We start from the raw sequence: 8,864 nt of genomic DNA, 5'->3' as shown, positions 1-8,864 counted from the left end.
CCTCTCAAATTCCTACACATAATAATCTCCTTTAATTACCTTTTCATACTCATAACCCCTTTAAGGGTCAACACTGGTCAATGGTCAAACTCAAAGTCAACATCCTGGTTGACTCAACTCACCGAGTTGGTCCATCAACGCGTCAAGTTCCAAAAAAGGTTTGGGAACCACGACCCAACTCGCCGAGTCGCATGAACTCATCGATCTCCCCATAGTCTAAACCCATTCAGTCGTTTCTAGCCAGGTTTAATGCTTCCAAACCATAGATTTGGTCCCCTAGGACTAAATTACCATGTAAATTTGCTAACTTTACATCCATGCATGGAGTCATGAAGCCTGAAATACCAAAACTAAGCTATATAAGAGATCTAGGGCATAGGGAAGGGCAAAGGTTTGATTAAGTTGGCGACTTTAAGCCTCATAAGCTTATGAGTTCCTAGATCTGAAGTCAAAACCTCATGATGCACTCAAATCTCAAAAATACATTCAAAATGGCCCAAAAGTAACAAAATGCAATCCTAAATGAAGATCTAAGAAATGGAAAGCCAAGGTATCAACTTTATACCTCAAACAGATCAGAAATGCAGGTTAACTTTCGGATCTACTGACTTCCTCTTGAATCTCCAATCTTCTCCTTCCTTCTTATGCTTCAAAATCACCAAGAACACACAAAAATGGCTCAAAAACACTCAAAGGTGGATTATGGTTTCGTAGCTAGGGTTTGAGGTGATGGAGGCTGCAAATGAGGCCATCCTTTGGAGATTAAGATGTTTAAATAGGGTGCAAACCCTGAAAACTAAGGTTTCACTCTGGCAACCCTACTCGTCGAGTAGACTTCAAGTCCTACGTCCAAATCCATTCCTACTCGACGAGTTTAGGGCCTCCCCTAGGACAAAATTACCACGTAAATTTACTAACTTTACATCCATGCATGGTGTCATGAAGCCAGAAATACCAAAACTAAGCTATATAAGAGATCTAGGGGATGGGGAAGGGCAAAGGCTTGATTAAGTTGGCGACTTTAAGCCCCATAAGCTTATGAGTTCCAAGATCTGAAGTCAAAACCTCATGATGCACTCAAATCCCGAAAATACATTCAAAATGGCCCAAAAGTAACAAAATGTAATCCTAAATGAAGATCGAAGCAATGGAAAGCCAAGGTATCAACTTTATACCTCAAACATGTCAGAAATGTAGGTCAACTTTCGGATCTACTGACTTGCTCTTGAATCTCCAATCTTCTCCTTCCTTCTCAAGCTTCAAAATCACCAAGAACACTAAAAAAATGGCTCAAAAACACTCAAAGGTGGATTAGGGTTTCGTAGCTACGGTTTGGGGTGATGGAGGCTGCAAATGAGGCCATCCTTTGGAGTTTAAGATGTTTAAATATGGTGCAAACCCTGAAAACTAAGGTTTCACTCTGGCAACCCTACTCGTCGAGTAGACTTCAAGTCCTACATCCAAATCCATTCCTACTCGACGAGTTTGGGGCCTCCAACTCGTCAAGTCCTTTTGCAAAAATGAATAATTTGGTTTTAAATACATACCATGATCCGGGCATTACAAGATTCCTCATTAATTCCAATGTATACATCAAGATCTATTAAGTAAAGAATAACCTGGTAGGATCATATTGGATGTAGCGTTCGTTTGGTATATAAAGTATACTATTTGGAAATCTCACTTTAAACACCTTAGTAAATCCAGCCTATACATCACTCCCCTTACTATATCAATCAGTATTTTGACTTGGAATCACTGGTAAATCTTATTTATAGGTTCATAATAATGATTATGATTATAAATATTAGTTACACGTGAATGAAAATAAGTGTAGCTTAACTTACAGAGTATTATAGCGATTATGATTATGAATATAAGTTACACTTGAATTATACAGGCAGAACTCTGACCCGGGAACAATATGTGTTATGCAAAATAAAAATCATATATGTAAATATGTTTGGTAGTTAAATTCAGTAGAAATGGTGGGAAATTTGTACGTGTTAGTTAGTAATAGAGTCGTTGGTTGTTTTTTGTGATAAATGTAACAACCGAATACATTTGTTACATATGGATATTGTTTCGATATGAAACATTTATTGCCCCTTGGACCCCACAAAAATATGTATGTTGGTAGCGTCACTGAGGGCACTGCCTTGTACTCCTATGTTCCCAAGATCAAATCAATGTATATAAGTGTGCACTCTACACCTTTCAAGTTTGCAATATAGGTAAAACAAAGTTTAAACATCCCTCATCTGGGTGATTCAAAATATGTTTAAAATATCCATTTTGTAAATCTGCATTAGTACATTTGAGGATTTTAAGGTTTATGGAATAGTTTGATCCCAAAATTACACAAACATGAGTGTAAAATCATAAGCGGGGAAGTAACATTAGTAACAAAGTAGTAGTTAAGAAAATTCACTACAATTTACAATATTTTAATTATAAATGTTATTCCTTTCCTATCTTCATCTTCAAAGTGTAATCTAAGAACATATAAAACTAAAAGTTTTATGATTGGAGAAGTTAGTGAGTATACATAGGGCTAAATATTAAAGGAAAGCGAATGATTTTAGTCATCCATTTCCACAGTAAAACCCATAAAACAATTTGACAAGCCATTAATTTATAAACAAACATTTGAGATTAAAAATTTAATCATAAGCATGAAGTGATATCATATGAGCAATCTTTTTCCTTCAAAAGGAAGCATATAATGCATATGCAACAACTACCAATCTAAGTCAATCTCAAGTGAACCTCCCAAACAATGGAAAGGGACTCCAAGCTAACGTATAGTTAGCATATAACATAACTACACAACTAATTAACTATTACCTATATTAAAATCTAGGTACTAGATACGATCACACTAGACCACATGTGGATCATTAAGACCACACCTTCACATGAGAGCCTTTTATAATTGCTACTCTTAAAACACTCTTTTGATAATGCAAGCCAATACCCAAATATAGGGAAACAAAGCTTATGGAACCTTAGAAAAATGGCCACATCCATGTCAAGGCATCCTATGTGAATGATCAAGTAGGATGCTAAAAAAGTTTTCCAAATCCAAATAAGAGTTTCTTGTTTAAAAACAAATTTCTTGAATGCAACACATGCTTATAGTATACAAGATTTCAAGGGATATGTGCTTTCACTGTAACTCAAATTAACTTATGGCAGTTAGCAGTGCAAATCAAGAATGGTTACGTGATTAACGTCCACCTATATGGATAGTTACACACATTGATACATTAAGTTTTTAATAATGTCAATAGACAAACCTATCTTTTATCTTAATTAAACTAGGGAGATCATTTAATGAATAATAAAATTGGTTTAGGTCAAACAGATCATCCAAACATGAGTTATAGAAAAAAAAACATGAAATCTTGATAGTTTAGTACACAAATCGTGTACGTTATGCCTAGGAAAGTACACTACATGTGCACTTTCTAGTCCCATTCCGCACAGTTTACTCATACATACATTGTACTCTGGTCCTTTTGCTTTCAAATCCTTTATAACTTTTCTAAATGACCCTAATTTATATACTAAGCCTTAGGAACTTATTTTTATACTCAAATACATGACAATATTGATGCTCACATGTTCCATAAAGAAGTTATGAAGACATCAACCTTCCATTTTAAGACATGAGTCTCCAATAACGTCATAAAATCACATATATAGGTTCACCTGACTATATAATAATCTGAGACATTTCTTATTCAAGTTTAAACATCAAACTACTTCCATGCCAATAATTAAATCAACGATTCCCAAGTTCGACAATGAAATTGTGGGATTAAATGGTCTTAGTAGTCACAATGATTTTAAATGATTCATTATTATCTTTTAAACTTCCAAACACCATTATATTAACAATGATATTTTTCATTTATAGATTTCAAATAGATTTTGAGATAGTAGTTTGAGTTGAAGGTTGTGTCATTTCATTTCAATGAAGGTCACCATTAGAATCATTACTTGAACATACAACATCTATTCAACATTGTAATCACATCATGAATTAACATAAATATATGACTTACAAAATAGATCTATGATCATGATTTCGATATTTGTACAACACAATTTAAGTAGAGGGCAACTCATTTTGAATTTTCAAATAATGATTCACCAAAACATCAAGCCATGGTTTTAATTTCCCCTGAATGCCCCATTAATATGTAGCATCCGAGATTTTTCATGTATTATTATTATTCATACTAATTGAAGTGTGGTGTGGTTCGGGTTGGGCTTTGACCTTTGGGCCTTGCTAGTGGGTTAAGGAAGCTATGTACGCAGGGCATACATTGCCATGTACACCCAACGTACTAGTGTAAAGGAAGCGCGGAGGCCAAGCACATACGCCCAATGTACCAGGGGTACGCCCAACGTACGTGTGCAGATCCTTAAACCCTAAAAATTATAGTTGCTCCATATATAAAGAACATAACCCTTGTTGGTTCAGGCACCCTTCACTCTTACCCAGCCACCACGAAAAACCTAGCTCCCTTTTGTGTGCCTTTGTGTTCTAGAAGCCATTTGAGAGTGTTCGTGTGTTATTTTAGTGAGAAAAGAAGAAAGGATCCACCAAGAGCTTGTAGATCCAGAGGATTGACATCATTTCTGACTCTTTTGAGGTATCAAACTCCATACTTGACCATTGTATGCTTAGATTTGTTTATTTGAGGCTTTTATGTCCTTTTTGGACCCCATTGTTTGGGAATGTTTGAGTATTGTTGGTTCCAAAGCTTAAGAGTTGTCCTTTTTGACTCTTAGAAGCACCTAGGAACATAAAAGTTGGATCTTGGTGGTTAAGCCAAAACCATGCAAGGGCTAGATGGTCTTAAAGTTGGAATAACAGACCAAAATCATGTTTTTACCCCAAACTGGTATGCAAGCACATAAAGTTTGTGACTTTATGGTTTAAGAGGTAAAAAAGGGCATGGATATGCAATTTAGATGTAAAGACCTAACAAATTAAGTCATGAATAAAGTCCCAAAGAAGATGGCATGTACGCTGGGCATACATGCCGGTTACGTCATGCGTATGGATGCAAATTAGGAAAATTGGGCTTTTGGGCCCTAAGAGGATGGAACTGGACTTTTGGGCCTCATGGCCCACTAAGAAGTATCATTTTCAACTTAGGAATAAGAAACTTGAGTATTGGGCCCTTTTGGGCCAATATTGGGCCCTTGAGGATTATTATATTGGACTTGGGAATTTTAGGCCCATTTGGGGAAATAAGGTCTAAATAAAAAATTAGACAATGAGTTGGCCTTAGAGAGAGTTGGACTTGATAAGTTCAAATCGGGACTTAAGTATGTCCCAAATGGACCAAAGGGTAAAACAGTCATTTTACCCTAAGTAGTGTTATAGACTCTGATCGAGTGTTATGTGTCTATGATAGCCAGGAGTCATCGGAGCAGCTCTTAGAGATTTCCTCCACGAGATTTGACACGCAGTTCACGAGGTGAGTTACCTTCTAGTAGAAGTGGGTTTAAGGCACCAAGGTCGACCCACTAGTAGTTGGTTACAGTTGAGATGATTGTCTGGTTTGCTATTACTTGATATGTTATCTGTGCTAGTATGTTATGTTCTATATGATAGTAGTACTAGGAGGGGACTAGTCCCCTGATCGGTTGTTAGGATCGAAGGGTAGCTCGGACACCCCGGATATGTCTGACAACGTGTTATGATAGATTGTTATGTGATAGTAGTTGGCGGTGAAATAGTCCTTGTGACCGGGTGAGATAGACCGGAGGGTAGGCAGACACCCAAGAATGGCCTGACATGGGTAGTCAGCACCCCATAATGGCTTGACATGGGTAGTCAGCACCCCAGAACGGGTTGACACGGGTAGTCAGCACCCAGAACGGCTTGACATGGGTAGGTTGGGCACCCCAGAATTGCCCGACAGCATGTATGATTATATAGTATGTGGTATGATGGGGGAACTCACTAAGCTTTGTGCTTACAGTTTCAGTTTTGATTTCAGGTACCTCTTCATCCAAGGGGAAGGAGACGGCAGCGTAGCAACGCATCACACACACATGATTTCTGCATTGAGTGTTTTGGGATTGCACTCTGATTTTTATTACTACTTGATGTTTGTTTTCGAGACATGTTTATGACGGTTTATGGATGGATATGATATCGAAAATGTTTTCAGTAAACAATTTATTATAAATTTATTAATTTAAAATGATTTTTTTACTCAAAAATTGGGACATTACAGGTTGGTATTAGAGCCTTGGTTTGAGGGATTCAGACACACATCCGGGTGTATCTAGGCTCAAATCGAGGGCTTGAAATATTTATACAAGAAAATCGTTTTCTAAAAAGAATTTTGAGAAAGAAAGAGGTGTGTGATGAGAAATGCATGCTAGATTAGGGCTAAGGATCTAGGAAGATGCCTTGTATGCATGTTATATGATTCTAAGAACTACATGCTAGATTAGGGCTTAGGGTCTATGAGAATGCCTTATATGCCTATTGTATGAGCTTATTGAGTTGTATGCTAGAACTGTTAGTCAACTGTAAGAGAGCCTGATTAGGTCATGTTTGATTTAGTTACTCAATGCATGAATGATGCTTGCTTTGTGCTTATGGGAATCCTAGCTAGCCTTAACTAAGTAGCTGGTGGATATGTAATAGTATTTACAAACTTGTTAGGGAAGGATGGTATGGACTCCGTGTTCAGCTGATGGCGGAGAATAGGTCGGAGAGTGTCCTAGGTTAAGCCTACGATGAGATTAGTGTGAAAGTTGTATTAGTAGAAAGGGACTTAGTGAAGTTGAGGTCGTTCTTGAGGAAAGTACAAATAGATATGGAAGGTAGTGTGGGCCCATACTACTGGAAGCAGAGGATCCGTACTCGAATCAAAGAAGGCTGAGATAGAACCAGGAAAGTTGGAGAGTGTGTGATCTTTCGAAAGTATGTATGACCTTGACATCATTGTGTTTATTTCAATATGGAGATTACGCGACATGGAGCAGGATCTAGATTAGGATCAGGGTCAGGTTCGGGCGCGGGATCCGAGCTGATTGATGACGGTCTACGCAAGTTCATCGCGTCTGAGATTACAAGAGGTATCCTTGAGGTGACCCCAATCATTTTCGGGTCGATCAAGGAGGGGATTATTAAGCTGATGGAGGATCGCCTCTGGATATTCAGGAGTGATTTGGCGTCTAGCCAGTCGAGTACGCGCACACTGTTCTTCAAGGACTTCTGTAGGAGTGGTGCACCAGAATTTCATGGGGTAAAGGACCCCATTGCTGATAGGAAATGGATCACAGACATTGAGTCTACACAGTTGATGATCTTCTATCTGGAGCGGTCGAATGTCCGCTTTGCTGCGGGTTGTTTGAGGGACAGGGCTAGGGATTGGTGGGAGTCAGTCGGTGACTCGCTGGGAGCCCCAGCCATTGAGGCTATGACTTGTTTAGACTTTGTGACTAGGTTTAGGGCTGAATTTGTGCCAGCTATGGAGCTTCATCAGCTGGCCATGGATTTTCTTGATATGAGACAGACTATGGAGTTAGTGGCGGAGATCACACCAAGTTCAAGGATAGATCCTTGTTGGTGCCCCAGTATACAGGGGATGAGGAGTTGCGGAAGATCCGCTACCATGATATGTTGAGGGCTGATATCCGGGAGCATGTCAGCTATTCAACTTGCCCGACCCTGGAGTCCATGATTTCCAGGGCACGGGAGAGAGAGATTGATTTAGAGTACCTCAGGAAGAGGAAGGCAGAGATAGAGCAGAGTATTCGGGTTTCGGGGAAGAAACCCAAGGGATCCGATGCTAGGCCGAAGGGCTAGCCAGGGCAGAGCCGCTGCAGGAAATGCGATAGGCCGCATGAGGGAGCTTGTAGAGCGGGATCGTCAGGCTGTTACAAGTGCGGCAAGATGGGGAACTTTAGCAGGGATTGTACTACCCCCGCCCCCAAAGTTCAGACATTAGACCTGATTTGCTTCCATTGCAATCAGAGGGGCCATAAAAAGGCCAAGTGCCCTAGATTGACAACAGTAGCAGCAGTGCCAGTGGTGGCACCGACTCCAGCGATAGCACAAGTTGCGGATGGCCAGAAGGTAAAGGCAGAGGCTCTAGTGGTGTGGAGCCGAGCATTTCAGTTGACAGCCGGGGAGGCACGCGCCGAACCCGATGTGGTGACGGGTATGGTTTCCTCTCTCTAAATTTTATATTATGTCGCTATGATTTTGATATGTTATGTTATGTTATGTTCTCCGTTCAGGATCGTTTCATGTGAACGGTATTCCAGTTCAGGTGTTGTTTAATTAGGGTGCTACCAGATCATTTGTTTCTCTTGCACATAGAAAAAGGTTTCCTAAGTCTTCGGGTATGTTAGAGTGCCCTCTAGAGGTTGAGATTGCAGACGACAGATCAGTGTGGGCGTCAAAGGTTTTCAGAGATTGTGTTCTGAGGTTGTATGAATAGCACTACTTGGTAGATTTGGTTCCCATACCTTTAAGAGGGAACAAGGATATCATAGGGATGGATTGGCTGAGCCCCAATAGGGCAGTGATCGACTGCGTGCAACAGTTGGTGCGGATCAGGACCCCAAGTGGGGGAGAGCTAGTGATTCAGGGCGAAAGGCCACAACAAGGACTAGCTTTATGTTCAGCAGCGAGAGCTAGACGCTACCTCCAGTAGGGTTACGTAGGATATGTCGCCTATGTTATGAATACCAGGGAGGCAGGTAAGGCGACAGTGGGCGATGTGCCATTAGTATGAGAGTTTGTTGATGTATTCCCTCAGGAGTTTCTTGGGATACCTCTGGAAAGGCAGGTAGAGTTCAGGATCGACCTAGTTCCT

Source organism: Lactuca saligna, chromosome 7 (genome assembly GCF_052625555.1).
Source record: "Lactuca saligna cultivar CGN05327 chromosome 7, ASM5262555v1, whole genome shotgun sequence".
NCBI classification, from domain to species: Eukaryota; Viridiplantae; Streptophyta; class Magnoliopsida; order Asterales; family Asteraceae; genus Lactuca; species Lactuca saligna.
Note: the sequence above shows the minus strand (reverse complement) of the source record.